This window comes from Sitophilus oryzae, unplaced genomic scaffold, assembly GCF_002938485.1.
Source record: "Sitophilus oryzae breed Bouriz unplaced genomic scaffold, Soryzae_2.0 scaffold_186_pilon_pilon, whole genome shotgun sequence".
NCBI classification, from domain to species: Eukaryota; Metazoa; Arthropoda; class Insecta; order Coleoptera; family Curculionidae; genus Sitophilus; species Sitophilus oryzae.
This window is the reverse complement of record NW_022146579.1, coordinates 571,822-588,459: the sequence shown is the minus strand read 5'-3', so window position 1 is coordinate 588,459 and position 16,638 is coordinate 571,822. Positions and strand designations below refer to the sequence as shown.

Here is a 16,638-nt window from a genome sequence, read left to right as displayed (position 1 = left end):
ATCGCCGATTAAGAATTTTGGCTCTCAGAGATCGCGAACACTCACACCATTGCAGATCAGTGGCCTCGCTCGAAGAACATATATATACCCCAAGAGGACATCGACGCATTGCAAAAATCAATGCATTTGCAAAAATCTACCTTCAAATTAGTAAAATTGATAATACAGGCCCATAGAAAGCTACAATCATGCTACAATTAAAATACTAGCAAAAATGTGATTGTGTCATTGTCAAATTCGGTGTCACATTTTCTTCTTCTTCTTTCTTCTCAAACTCTCCTTTTCAGGAGAGAGTTGCGTCGCCTAGGCTGCTAGGGCCATTCTGGCAAAGTACTTTTCTGCTTTTCTTTTTTATGAGTGGTCACGTTTTATGGACTTTCACTGATTTATCCTTCCTTCTTAACGACTAACAGTTATTGAGGCAGGCTATTAAACAGGTTGCTTTAAGCTCTGCGACTATTCAGTTATGCATGCGTTCTACGAGATTCACATTTTATTTACAAAAATTTGAAGGTACCAAACAGAGTAATTTTGTATAAAATAATTATAAATTTTGCTAAACCAAACCAAACTTCTAAAAAAGTTACGATGATTAAACGGCATGTTGTTGGAAATAGTATTCCTGCTGTGTTAGATATGTTCGCAGCTCAGTCTCTGGAAATCCTATACCTAATAAGTCAACAGTTTAAAGAATAAACCAGAGATTTGAAATTAAATTAAAGGCACAAAGGTATTATGCACATGGAAGTGAGAAGGCAAATATAATTGAACAGGAAGAAAATAACAATGACTTCAATATTATATTCATGTTGAAGAAAAGAAAAACATTTACTCTCTTGTATTGGAGATACAGTAGGAAAAGACCACAGGATCTTTCGCCGAACGACTTCTTCCTGTGGAGAACACTCAAAACCTGTCTTTGTTGGCATATTAAATACAGAAATTTAGGTGGACTGAAAACGACACCTCTGTAGAATGCTAAAGATTCTCCCCTTAACAGTTTCGTATTGTGAGGCGTGAATTTCACAATCATTTGGAGTATTGTTTGGCTGTGAATGGGGAATTATGCAAACCTTTTATTAATTAGTATAGTTTAATAAAGTTCCTTGTGTTACAAATATTTCGATTATCCCTTTCGATATTGTGGATGTAACACACAGTCATGCACCGCGAATACGATTATCAGTTCAACTAATTCTTTTGTAGATGTTCATTCAAATTCAGAAAAAAATAACCACCTTTTTCAAAAGATTCCACAGAAATTTTTGTAAACAAAAAAAAATGTGACATCGAATTTTACATAACAAAATCATATTTTTGCTGGTATTTTTATTATAGCTTTCTCTGGACCGTATTATAAATTTTTAGTAATTTCAAGGTAGATTTTGGTTTGGCAAATAACTTTTAAATGCCTATTCCAAATAAAACGAAATTCTAGACGACAGTACAACTTTAACGCCTATTCAAAAAAGTCTAATACAATTTTTGCATAAAATAATCTGGGGAGTTAGGAGAATATTTGACCTTTTTAAAATTTACATGGGGTTTCCTATGTCCCACGTTCCGATGCACTACATGGTATATATATATATATATATAAAATTTACATAGGGTATATATATATATATATATATATATATATATATATAGGTGTACTCCTTTTTTTGTCACAGAGTATATTATCTTAAAATATCCTAAAACATAAAAGACTTGAAGCTATGCCAAACGTGCCAAAATGTCAAATATCGTTTTATATGTCGTATGGATTGAAATACATTGAACACCTGATGTTTCTTTCACCTTGATCCAACAGCTGATACATAATACTGTTCAATAATAAACAGAGTTTAAAAATATCTGTATTATTGTCCCAGTCAATACGATAACAAGTTATATAAATATCTATATATTGTGGCTAACAAGGACTATTTTTTATATTGCTAATTATTAATCCTAATAAATGTTTAATCCCAATATATTATAACTTGTTTTAGTATTTTTTATACATCTGTTTTACACAAAAACATTTGTAAATTAATAAAATTTATACTGTACAATCAAAAAAGCTTTATGGTCAAGCGAGATTTGATTTTTACTGTTAAAATAATATCAATTTCCAATGCAAATTCTTCTTTCAATAAAAATATTAGGAGAGAGTATTACTAATTTTCTGACAATCATTGGTTTACAATAGAAAAAAGATCCCTCGATTAAACATATTTTCACTATGGTGGAACCGGAAGTACCGGAATCTGACAGCAACTTTTTTATTTTTCAATTTTAACGGATATCCCCATTTTTCCAGATAGTTATAGAGTTAGATATCTTATAGAGTTAAACTTTCTGTAAAATATAATGAATTTTGATATAAAACACTCTATATGCAAAATTAGCCGTTTTTGAGACAGAAAATATTTAAAATTTTTAGATCAATCTCTCAAAGAAAAGTTGTATAGCTCAACCGTTGATTAAAGAAATAACAAGATGCGCAACCTTATGGGCGATTTCGTGGCACAAAACATGACCGAGATGTAGCTGGCGTTGCCGTCAGCCTGTCCTGTTTTAGTTTACATCGTCTAAAGTTCGATCTAAATCGATCTGCGCAGCTGCGCGCTGATAGTACTTTACAGCGCAGCGGATAAATAATACTGTACCGTAGTTCTGTTTTTCGTTGACAAAGTGTTTGTTGCCAATTTAATAACAATTTAATATAATATTATATGATTAAACAAAGAACGGCATCAGAGTTAGCTTGGAAATGAAGATCGCTGTTATTTCAACTGTAAAATATTATCGTAAATGTCAATAATCGCCATTTCCAAGCCAACTAAATAACTTTTTTCGATAATACGTTTTGTTGTTTATTCTCTGTTTAACACGAATAAATTTTCAATACACAAACGCGGATTTTTCATTGAAAGATATTTTCGTCAAACGTATTACAGATATAGTCTGTCCAACGACAAGATCCTTAACAGTGATAGACGTTTTAATTTCAAAGTAGTTTATTTTATTTTACAAAGAAATAAGTTGGTAGAACTGGAACGCATAGCAGGAAATTAATATATTTAAAATTTGACTGACAAGTGATTATTTCAAAATATTGTGAAAAAACTGTATAAAACTAAAAAAATGTAATCGAGTTATTTTATTTAACAAAAAACGGTATGTGGTAAGACGAAACAGACAAGAACAAGACACCACATCCACATACCAAAAAAATATAAAAAGAACTATTTCTTACTTTCAAGCTTCATGAAACTTCCCGCATTTATGATTATATTTATCAATATAACCAGGGGCGTATACAGAAATTTATTTTAGGGGGGGCCCAAATAAAAAATAATGCAAAATATGCCTTTTAAGGCGCCATTTTTACCAAAAAAACTAATATTTAACCCAATTTACAGATTTTAGGGGGGGCCCGGGCCCCATGGGCCCCCCCTCTGTATCCGCCACTGAATATAACTTATGTACATAATATTTGACAGGAATAAATAAAACAACATAAATAAAACAAACTATTTTATTAATAATAACACTTACCAAATTTTATACCTTAAAGGTTGATTAAATAATGTTAATCTTAATTTTTTTAAACCAGTACCTTTTGACATTATGTTTCTGCAGTACTAAAATCCATTATTTACCTATCGTGTGATGTCGATATTTTACAGCTACTCCAGTTTTTAGTATGTGTTTAGTATGATCCTTCTACCATATACGAGATGCACTTATCTACGACGAGACGGTATACAAACTTTATCGATGGTAACTTCACTGGTGTATAGACTTTCTGCCTGGGCAGCGAGTATTAACCATAAACTGTGCTCTGGGTCTACAGTTAATTTTCACTCGATTTTTCCTCCACTTGACTTCAAAAGACACAAAACACACGTAATAATACGAATCAAAATGCATCATCTTCCAAAACGCAGGGTATTTGACAAAAGTTGACACAAAATTATAATCCATAATTTGGCAAGACTTTGACAAGCGTCAAAAATGACAAAAATCTAAAGGCGAGTTCATACGCATCGGCGTCCGTTTGTCGTTCATCGTTCCGTCAAACCAATAAAATTGTTAAATAAAAAGTACGATCTGTCATTTTTTAAATAAACCAATAAAACTGGTTAAAAACAACAAGACACGACGCATGACGGATTTATATTTAAACCCATCCATAATTAACTTAAAAATTATTAGAAACTTTTTTAGTAAAATAAATAGATTGGTATGGGACGTCATCTGCTTTTCTTCTGTCATCGTCTGTCGAAATCTTACTTGAGAAAAAAAACAGAGTATATTACACATTTCAATATGGCAACACTGTCGCTTTCAATTCCACACCGTCTGTCCGAAATGCCTTCGCTGGCCGAATTAGAGAAAATAAGTGTTTAATGCGTTGGCCGCAGAACAATTGGTGGTTCCACCGTACAGCATTTGAGACGTAAGGGGAAATCAAATCAGCCTTGTCACGAATTCGCCCATTAGGTTGCGTATCTTCCCAATTCTTTCAATTAACGGCTCAATCGTCTAAATTAGTGATAGTTACAAACACTGTACCTTAAAGAGAAGGCATGTGGCTATTATTTCAAAAACAAAATTTCCAAAAAGTCTTACGTCATTGGCTGTAGCTGACAGCAATATAACACAAAATATCACAATTAATTCATGAAAAAGTTATCACAACTCTTTTTATTCAAATGGAATGCACTTTTTTATTTCATCAGCCAATACTTATTTATTCCCTATTAATTTATATCATGTTCCTATATATCAAGTAACACTGTTTTCAAGTTATATAGAATTTAATTTTAAAACATCTTTTTTCTTAATTTTCAAATGCAAGCTCTGCCATCGACACCCTGTATAAGAAATCCGGTCAATGGGATTCAAGGAAAATATTGTCTAAGAAACGATGGCATCTAAGCAGGCCAGGGCTAATCAAAATATGGGAGATCTTCCAAGTTTAAGGTTGATCTGTGGGCGTGCAACAAAACAATGTCGAATTTTGTCGGTTTGTTCAAGTTCAGGGAATTTTCCTTCGGTTAACTTGGGTCAATGTTATGCTTTTTAATTGAATACATCTTTTTTCTTAATCAAAGTCTACAGGGTGGTCCGAACTGTATTCCGGAAACTTCGGTAGCATATTGTGCAGATAAAAATAAGTAAAAAAGTCCTAAAATGCTTACTTTCGGAGATACAGAGTGTAGAAGTTTCATTTTTACTTCGATTTTTTCCAAATAATTTATGAAGTAATGTAAATATTTTGATGAAAATTGGTGCCTGCGAGTTTTTTGACAAGAGAATTTTAATTTAATTTTTTCATATCGACATCAAAATCAAATTTCTCATGTCAAAAAACTTACAGACACCAATTTGCATCCAAATATTGACGTTACTTCAGAAATTATTTGCAAAAAATCAAAATAAAAATGAAACTTCTACATCCTGTATCTCCGAAACTAAGCATTTTAGAGCATATATTTATACGAAGTTTTTTACTTATTTTTATCTGCAGAATATGTTGCCGAAGTTTCCGGAATACAGTTCGAACCACCCTGTGTTATAAAATAAAGACGGAGAATAAAATAAGATCTAAATAGATTATACAAACTATTTATAACTGGATTGGACCGATTTAAATGATCTCTGATTTGTTGGATTCTTCTCCACCCCGAATAGCAGAATAGCTATTAAAATATCGGAAAAATTAACGGAACAAAAAGTTATACAGAAGATTACTTAATTTTTAAATAAATTGAAACGCAACGTAATAATAAAATATAAGTTTAATATACGTTACTGAGATTGTGTTGTTCGCCTGAAGAGTATTATAGGCTTGGTGCATTCTCTGACGGTACTGCCACCATCGGAGAATATCGTAAACAACTAGTATAAACAACCCATAGACCATATTTTATCAGCCTGTGGGATATTAGCAAGAACAAAGTATTTAAAAAGGCATAATCAAGTGGCAGGTATTATTCATCAGAGCTTACTGATTCAAACAGGAATTAACGCTGATTCGTGGTACACCGTGACGAGCCGGGGCCGTGCGACGGTGAAGGCACGGCCAAACATTGTCAAATGTTATTTAAGGTTGATTCATGGTACACCGTGACGGGCCGGGGCCGTGCGACGGTGAAGGCACGGCCAAACATTGTCAAATGTTATTTATACTTATGCATTCATGCTAAGCCGAGCACGGGCCGAGCTGCGCCGGAACGCGTCCGTGCCCCGTCCGAGAAATGTCGGTGTACATTTTTCCTCGGATCCGCTACGGTCCGGCCCCGTTGCGGCAAACATAAATGAGTCGCCCGGGCTAAATACTTCGTTCGTCTACGGGCCTATAGCACAGAATAGATATCAACCAGAAACCTAACTGGAGCTGAAATCCGTGACGTTTCACGAATTGGGCCGCCATTTAATAGCGGTAGAACACAGAGACGTACTTAATAAATTTCCGTTGAATGTATACAGAGTCGTATTTATTTTTTTGTTGTAAATTGAAAAGTATAGAATTAATTAATATCATTCGGCAGTTAATAAAACTACTGCTTAAAACTTTAATAGGTGAGTTTGTTAAAGTTAAAAGTAAAGGCTAATTTGTTTAAGATGCTGTAATATTGGTTTAGTACAAATGTCCCAACATATTTTATGGAGTAATATTTTTAATGTAAAACTTATTGCCAGCGATAAAAAACACTGCATTAGTAAACCATTAGAGATATCGCGGTATAAAAATAGTTTATATTTTTAAACGATTTTATTTAACTTTACCATACCTTTGTTTGTTGCAAATCTGGCAGCAGCTTTATTGATCACTTCTATTATCCCAATTTTTCCGAAATGTTGCACACGTATTGAGTTCCGGTGACACTTTTATAATATTTTTGAAGAAAAAAAATCAAATTAGCGGATCCAATATGGCGGATTTTTTAATATAAGAAGAGATTTGGTTGAAATTTAAAACTTTGGGTTCTTTATAAGGACGCTTGAGATACTTACCTTCAATTGGCCCGTTTTAAAACATCCTGTAAAGATAGGGTAGGTGTTCATTTAAGTTTCAAACGAAATAAATAAACAAGCTAACATCAGCGGTGGGATTCTGTAAGCTCCAGTAGCAAGAAATTTCCTGTCTAGCCTATGCTATTTGTATACGATTGATGAGTCACTAGACAGAAAATATGTTTACAGAATCGCTAGCCAGAATACTTAGGTATTTATTCATGCCTCCATATAATTAGTTTTGTTTTTATTGGCTGTTTTAAAATTAAGGTTTATCTTTTTTAATGTATAATACAATTTCATAAAAGCAGATATAATTTAGTTACATATTTTAGGGAAAACTAGTACATGGATGTTTGAAATTAATTTATTTGCATATTATATATATTTCTTTAATAAAATGTCTTGTCCCATATTCTTCATAATATTTACTAAAAACAGGTTCTAATGAAGAAACATAAGATACAAAATTGTCTGTGACATCTGAAGATTGCCAAAAATATCTAAATTATTATTTTCACTCTTTATTATTTTCATAGGCACGTAAATGGCAAAACAACGATGTATCATCTAACTCACTGTGTGCCTTTGCATATTTGGTACATATATCACATGAATGTATACTCAAACATTTTTTTATTAAATATTCACAAACGTATCGTAAAACATTTTGCGTCCTGGCGAAACATAACTCCGGCTTTTGCACATTCTTGAGGCACAAACTGAACCAGTAGTCTTTGAAGTTATTATAAATAATGTACCTAGCACAACAAATATTTAATAACTATTCCAGACTATTCGCTCCGTTCAGTTATAAAACAACACAAACTACAATATTCAATATTTACGAAAGACGAACAGCTACTGCTCTCAGCAAAACGCAAAACATAAGTGAACTGCGAACGCCAGTGCGTTGACAGGTTCTACCGCTATTTTTAGGTTAGGCGATGTTTCCCGCGCAAACTATAAGTTAGGCTTCTGGTTGATATCTATTCTTGTGCCTATAGCGACTGTTTTCTAGCAGTGTTGCCGCACCCAACTTTTAGCGCGTACCACATTATAAAGTAAAAATGTACCACTTTGGTACAATTTTTTAAAGCACAACAAAATACATCTGCAAATGACTTTAACCGGTTTGGTCGCTGTGAATTTCTTCATAAATTTCTACATAAAAAAACTTCCTGGAGAAAGACACAAATCGAGACGAAAAACATGAAATAGAAATTCAGAAAACCCAATTATAAGTATGTATAGGTTGAAGAATTCTAAGTAATTCTAATACTACACACAATACTTGGAAAACTTAAATTTTATTTAAAAAAAACGCAAATATAGAAGCATGTTAGAAACAGTAAATTTTCAAGTTTTTTCTTCGGGTTATTTAATATAGGCAACGCTATAGACATTACAACGTTTATAATACGTCGTTAATTAATGCGGATTTTCTCCGAATGGTATCGGTAAGCGCGTTTAATGCAATATCAACGACAATAATTATTAAATATCTATTCAATTTCGGTGCGCGTGGGAAATAATTATTGTACCAAATCATCCTGGATTTGAAAATGTAGTACTACTGTACCAAATAGAATTAAAAGTATCAAATTTGGTACAAATGTACCACTGCGGCAACACTGTTTTCTAGAATATAATCGGCACGGACATGATCCCCGTTGTCCACTCGGTGTAGCATATATTGAAGGCCCTGACGTGGCTCGGTGTCTACTTTACGGAACGTGCCCGGCTCGGGTACGGCCCGGTGTACCATGAATCAGCCTTTAAGGAAGATACACCATATTATCAATACGACCCGGCCGAGTGCATTGGCGTAACTACAGGAGAGCCCGGGGGTGCCGCCCCCAGTTACTGCTGGGCACCCCCCAGAGAAATCCTGAATTATGACTCTTGGCTACGTATTAATTTTTATTTGCTTGTGATGCAGTAAAAATGACGTTTTTTAGTTTTGTTTAGTTAATATTATTTTGTTGTGTTCAAAAAATGTGTTAATTTTTATTTTTTTAGAAAATTTGTAGGTGTTTAAGTAATCTACGGGAACACGGTTTGATAACCAAGTCTATGAAATTTATTGATAGAGAATTCATGTAAACAGTTTATTCAAAAAATGTGTTTTTTTAAATTATTTTTCATTTTTTAAAAAACAAAAGCCCTAGGCCCCCCCAGGCCCACCTCAGGATAAATTGCTAGTTACGCTAATGGGCCAGTGTTGAGGATGATTCGAGATATAAAGTATACTGGCATAGGACTATACTTACCGACCAAATAGTGAGTCATAATAGGCCTGACATTACTCTGGTAGATAAAGAGAAAAAAATTACTTACCTGATTGAAATGTCAATTCCTGCAAATAATAATATACATCAGAAATATCAAGAAAAAATAGAGAAATACAGTAAACTTCGAGAAGAAGTGCAAAAAATATGAGATATGATAAAGGTAATTGTGGTCCCAATAATTATGTCGTCGACGGGCTTAGTACCAAGTCATCTAAAGAATAGTTTAAAAATAATAAATTTGTCTGAAGATATTATCTCAACAATGCAGAAAGCTACTATACTTCAATCTACATCAATGGTCCGATCTTTCTTGGCCAACTAAAAGTGAGAGTTCTTGCTAACCATTCCTCAACACACTACCCAATAAGAAGAAAAAAAATGAGATAAATCTATTATTGAAAAAGATATTAGCATAGTTTAAAAAACATGCTACAAAATTATGTTTGGAACTATTACTATTCATGTTATTTACGTAATCCGTTATACAAAATCTGCATGCACTAAATCTATTTTATCTACAATTAAATGATTTTCTTGTCAGACTAATGGTAATAAGCAACACTTTATTATATTAGCTAAGTTGCGTGTCGGATGCAAATCTATCATCAGTTGGCCAGTCCGTAACCTATATACTAATTAACCATAACGAAGCTTATAGTATATTTTAGTAGAAAGGCCACGATTTTGGGAGCACTGTAATTATATACTCTAAAAATATAATTTAATAATTTACAAAAAATGTTATTAGTAGATAGGTATGTAATAAATCTATACCAATATATAAAATCCTTAAGTGACTGACATACTGATTAATCACGTTCCTGCTCAAACCACTCAACGTAAGAAGCTCAATTTTGGCATACAGGTTGATTCTAGGGTGTAGAGGTTCGATAAGAAGGGATTTTTCGAAATTCCAGTTCCAAGAGGGTGAAACCACCCCTCAAATATTACAATATTTTTTATTTAAAAAACGGTCAAGTTTCCGAAAAAATGCTTAAACACGTATACTTTATTTTGTTTTTTTACATATTTTAAGATTTTTTAAAAATGTATACAGGGTGTTCCGAAAAATCTGGTCATTGATTAATCATGATCCTGTTTAAAGCGCTCGACGTAAAAAGCGGGTTTTTGGAAAACAGATTGACTTTAGGGTGTAGAGGTTCGATAAGAAGGGATTTTTCGAAACTCGAATTCTAAGGGGGTGAAACTATCCCTCAAATATTAAAATATTTTTTATTTAAAAACCGGTGAGTTTTTCGGAAAAACTCTTAAACACGTATATTTTATTTTGTTGTTTTACATATTTTAAGATTTTTTATAAATTTATACAGGGTGTTTCATAAAATATGACCACTGAGTAATCACGATTCTGCTTAAATTGCTTGACGTTTAAAGCTGATTTTTGGCAAACGGATTGACTGTGGGGTGTAGAGGTTCGATAAGGAGGGGTTTCTCGAATCTCAAATTCCAAGAGGGTGAAAATGGCCCTCCAATATTACAATATTTGTTATTTAAAAAACGGTTAATCTTTCGGGAAAACGCTTGTGCAAGCATAATTTATTTGGTTTTTTTACATATTTTGAAATTTTTTAAAAAATCATACAGGGTGTTCCAAAAAGTTGGGTAATTTCTTAACCACGATTCTGCTTAAATTGCTTGACGTAAAAAACTTATTTTTGGCAAACGGATTTTTCGAAGTCAAATTCCAACGAGATGAAACTACCCCTCAAATATTACCAAGTTATATAATAATATCGCCATATTGTTTTTTCTCATGCTGACATAAATGTGAGAAAATTTTATCCAGTTTGTATGTTATCGGAAATTCTTGCTTTGCTTTATCATCACCATTACAAATGATTAATTCGACGCGAACGAAGTCGCTGGTACACGCTAGTTCTATATATATATAGAACTATATATAGTTATAGTTCTATAGTTATATATAGTTATAATTCTATAGCTATATATAGTTATAGAACTATATATAGTTATAGTTCGAATAGTTCTATATATATATAGAAATATAGTAGTATATTTAATTTAATGAAATAAAATATCTTCTTCTTCTTCTGACAGTGTCTTTAATTTTAAAGTTTTGCCATATTACATTGAGCGTTATAGTTGTCGTGCAATTGTCCAAGTCATTATAATTATCTTAGAAATAAAGATGACTATACTTGATATGATCATTGCTAATAGGTAATTGATTACCTAACATTATTGATTGTGGAATAGGTACTTCCATTGACACTAACTAAAGTAACTGACTTGGTTTTATTTGAGATCTTAGCTTTTTACAGTGCTAGACTTGCAATTTTTTTTTTTTAGGGGGTCAAAATACTAATAACCAGAAAACATCATAAACATTAACGTTTCTTTTCTTAAATTCGAATGAGTGGCAACCTCTAATCAGTTATACAGGAGCATTTTTTAGCATTTCAGCAAGACGGTGGCTCCACCTCATTATTTTCTTTACAATTCACAACCTAAATGAGAGATTTCCGGGTACATAGATTGGCAGAAGGGGACCAATTGAATAGCCTCCAAGATCACCGGATTTAACACCCTTAGATTTCTTTCTTTGGGGACATCTTAAATCCATTGTTTATAGAACACAGCCTACTGATATTGATGATCTTAAAAGGCGAATTACAGCAGAATGCCGGTCAATTCCCGGTGAAGTTTTCCGAAATGTTAGAGAGGAGTTTGAAAACACAGTTTATTATTGTTAACAGGAAAATGGACAACATTCTGAACAACTTATAAGATAGGGTGTAAGTGGTGAAATGTGATCTACTAATCTTTTGTGCTCTAAGGAAATCCATTGCAATAATTTTTGTGTAAACACTAGACTGAAAACCAAAATCTCAATGCAGGCATGTTTAATTGTTTCTGCAACTTTTAAACGTGATTATTCGGAAACCACTCGACAAAAAGCAACAAAGTAGGATACCACTGAAAAGATAATTAAACGCCCTTTAAAACGATGTGCCACTTGACCCCCATTTCCATTTAGGATTGTAAAGGTGACATCTCCCCTTTCTAGGGGGTTAAAAGAAAAAGGCTAACAATATTAATTTAAAGTGTCCTCCTTACAAATAAAATTGACGTGTATTTCTGATTTTTCATATTTTTAACTGCAATAAAGATATTAAGGGTGGGAAGTTTTAAAATTGACACACTGTATATATTATTAATTATATCATATAACTTGTACAATTATCTGATTTTATCAGATATTATAGATTTATTACATCTAGAAGTTAATAAATCAAAAGCTGTAGCCGTTATTACCACTAAAAAAGTGTTAAGGAATGTAATATTTTCTGAATGAATTCATTTCAATTAATATTAATTGAAGGCCATCCTGTAAAAACCCACAAAACAAAATAGTATAAAACGGTACGGAAGAAAGCAAGCTAATAACAAAATTGTATTTTTTATTTAATTGACAATTTTCATTGTGTAATTATTAAAAAAATACCTGCCTATAATTTCAAATATAACAGTTACCTATGTTATTTCTGGTTGTTTTAAGATTTAAACAGAGATTTGGAGGTAAGGAGAATGAGCTTCGACGAGTGCGTATCCAAAAATGCTCTTACGCCATGGTGTACAGGGTGGGTCAAATTCGACGCTTTTAAATGGAAACACCCTTTTCTATAGGAGATAGACAAAAACTAATATCGGTGTCTGGAGCTCAATTTCTGTCAAAAACATGATGGTGAAAACCGCATATCGATATCTGCTACCGTTTCGGAGTTATGGGGTGTTTTTCAAAAATATGCATTTTTAACAAATCTCTGTAACTTTTTTGCTAAGGAAAATTTTGTATTTTTATGAAAACATTTCTAAAAAACCTTTTTACGTAGAATTTAATAGTTTAAGTATAATTTTTTTAAAATTAATATTTTAAGTATTATCAACAAAAAATTTGATTTTTATATGGGACACCCTGTATATTTTTAATTTATTGAAAAGAATTTAAAATTACCTTTCCAAAAATATAACACACTTGATATTTTGCTCGATTCCTCTTCGAGATATAGAGTATATAAAAATTCGCCGGCTTTAAATAAGTAGGATTTGAACGGCACCGGCTAGGTAAAAATTCTAGCTGTGAGCATCAATTAAAACGAAAATAATATTTGCTACGGGTGAGGCAGAATTTTATAACAATTTAAAATATATTTAACCAACATCAACACATTTAAACTACATATATCTAATAACCATAAAAATAAATAGCAAACCAAGACATGATATTTTGCTACAGGTGTTCGACATATCGACCGTCTTCTGTTATGGACAGACGGGGCAGTTTTTGAACATTTCTCGCGGAATTCATTAACTCAGTGGGGGTGAAAGATACCCTCTCATAACTGCTAAGTATTTCTAATTCTTGTCTAGATTATACGGAAGAATAAAGAACCTTTATTCTTCCGCAAATATATCCATAGGATTAGATCCATGGGCACTAAGTCAGGCGGCCTCGACGGCCAACGGCTGGGATCTTGGTCAGCTATTCAATTATTATACTTGAAATTGGCTGCAAACATTTGCTGATAACTTCAGCGTTCAGAGGCGGTGCGTCGTCTTGCTGGAAAAATATGTTTTCGAGTTCCATTAAGGGCATATCATCAATAAGGGTCCAAAGCCTACTAGTTAAAAGCTTAGATTAACAATGTTAAAAGTGGCGAACTTTTAAAAATTCTGTATTTCGGAGGGGATTATAACAAAATATCAAGTGTGCTATATTTTTGGAAAGGTAATTTTAAATTCTTTTCAGTTAATTAAAAATATAGAGGGTGTCCCTAATAAAAAATCAATTTTTCTGTTGTTAACTCTTTAATTATTAATTTTAAAAAAATTATACTTAAACCATTAAATTCTCCGTCAAAAGGTGCTTTGGAAATGTTTTCATAGAAATACAACCTAATCTACCCGGCGTGCGGCGGCTTTTTTGACTCGCACCCAGGGAATCCATTTGGTGTCGAATCAAAATAATTCTCCTAAATTTTTAGCTCTTTAACTCGTTTTAACGTTTTTTCAATTTTATTTTTATAGTAAAATTCAAAATTAATTAATGATGTTTTTTTTTCTAATTGTTAGAAGTCTTGAAAAAATAATTTCATGATTCTTAAACGAAACTCCTATTTCTAGCGGAGGAAAGAAAATTAAAATCTTCATTTTTTTAGCCTTTGTGAAATATGTCACTCACTAAAAATCGTTAGAAAATGTTTTTTATAGTCCTTTACACTCAAACATTTTTTAGAATTTTTTGAAGTGGTGGAACAATATGAAAAAAAAAAACTCATTTTTTTCTAAAATCTTTTTTTTTTCTAAAATCTTCTCGGACTCATTTTTTATAATAATCTTTTTGTTTATTTCTGGCAAGGATGTATTTTTAATGAGAAAATATTTAGTTAAAACAGAAGATTATAAAAAAATGAATTTTTAATTTCTTTCATATTGTTCCACCACTTCAAAAAATTCTAAAAAATCCTGAGTGTAAAGAAGTATAAAAAACATTTTCTGATGATTTTTAGTGAGTGATATATTTCACAAAGGTTAAAAAAATGAAGATTTTAATTTTCTTTCCTCCGCTAAAAATCGGCTTTTCGTTGAAGAATCATGATCATATTATTTTTTCATGTCTTAGAATTTACTTCTAAGAATTAGAAAAAAAATCATCATTAATTAATTTTGAATTTTATTATAAAAATAAAAATAAAATTTAAAAACAGGTTTTTTTTTGAAAATCTCGAAAACCGTTTGAGTTAAAGAGCTAAAAATTTAGGTGAATTATTTAGATTCGACATCAAATCGATCCTTTAAGTGCGATTCAAAAAATCTGCTGCGGCAGATTTTCCATATTAATCCGGCTATACCCGTTACATATAAAATGACAGCGATCTTCATTTCGTAGCCATCGCTAACACCGTTTTTTTTATCATACGGTATTACTAGTCTTAATAAAAATAATGAAGAAGATTGCGTTTTTAATAAATATAACGCATTTATACTCAATATACAAATTTTGAAAGATCTCCCCATGTGAGATTACGGGGACCTCACTAGTGGTGGAGGGGGGTCAATATTAATTAAAGTCTATAAACACTAATATTTTATGATCTCTTCCTATAGGCCTAAAGGTAGAACATGTCAGCCAACATTATTAGAATTTCTGCGCACCTCATCCATATTTCTGGTTGATATATTCCTTCCCCTAGATTATTAATGTATGCTAACCTAGAAACGCCACCTATGCCTGCCATTTCCGAACTATCGAAGACCAGCAAGAATGGAATTTTTAACTCTTTCAACGTTATAATTGGAATTGAGTGAAAAATTGTTCGGTGGAAGGTTCAAAAATTATCGCAAAATGTACCGTAAAGCGGAAATTAAATTAAACAAAGAAAATTATTTATGAGATGTCTTGTACAGACAATATAATTGCAGGAGCAGGAAGTGACTTTATGTTAATGACATTAAATTATTATTGTACTAAAACAGTTCTGTATATTTTAAAGACGTTTTAGTACAATCAAAATCTCTAGTAAAGTAAAGTAAAGTAAAGTATTTTTAAGTTAACGTTTCTTTTTTGCTGCTAGGGCTAATCTGGACGGAGCCTACTTTATTTGCGCGGAATCTGAATTGCGGTTCTCGGCTATATCATTGTTAATAGCCTACCGACTTGGAGGGTGTCAATATCGACTCTTACTCACGATATATCTTATCTCATCCGGCCTAGAACCGGCGCGGCGCGGCTTGATGAAGTAGTGTGTGTCAATAGATTCTGCACTCTTGCCATGGAACAACAACACGATAGAGTTTCCAGACGGTTACTCATCCATCCACACGCATCGTCTAACGTCGCTTAACCTTTTATAGGGCAACACTAATTATTTTCTAGTTTGATCAAATTAACTTCAAAAATATATAAAGTAGCACAAAGGGGGCATATATTCTTAATAACATTTTTCAAAAAGTTAACAAATAAGGGTGTGGGGTGGTGGTGGTCCATTTTTCAACCCGAGACTGTTAAAGCAAATGGATAATTATAATGATCATTTTTTATGTATATAACAGAAGTATGTATATAATGTATTAACTGTATGTGTATCATTATCACCCAATGTAAGAAAAAAGAGTAAATTTAATTTGATTATCTCTGTTAGCTCTCTGCTCATACATATGCCCATATCAAGTAAATCAAATTTTGTTTTTTAAGAAACTCGCATCCTAAGAGAAATTATTGAAAATATACAGGATATGTTAACGATTTTAGAAAACATTATCCGAGCCGTAAATTAGGTGCACAAAA

At 32.3% G+C, this 16,638-nt stretch overlaps 1 protein-coding gene across 2 annotated transcripts in view; it reads right to left on the bottom strand.

The window, feature by feature from the left end:
* Nucleotides 1-16,638, bottom strand: part of LOC115883323 — a 168,019-nt gene that overhangs the window by 128,049 nt on the left and 23,332 nt on the right. The window contains exon 2 of one of the 2 annotated variants that reach the window (XM_030901670.1): nucleotides 9,355-9,373. The exons of the other annotated variant lie outside the window; for it this stretch is intronic. The gene's annotated coding sequence lies outside the window, so the exon portion shown is untranslated. The remainder of the gene's footprint in view (nucleotides 1-9,354; nucleotides 9,374-16,638) is intronic. 2 annotated transcript variants of the gene reach the window in all.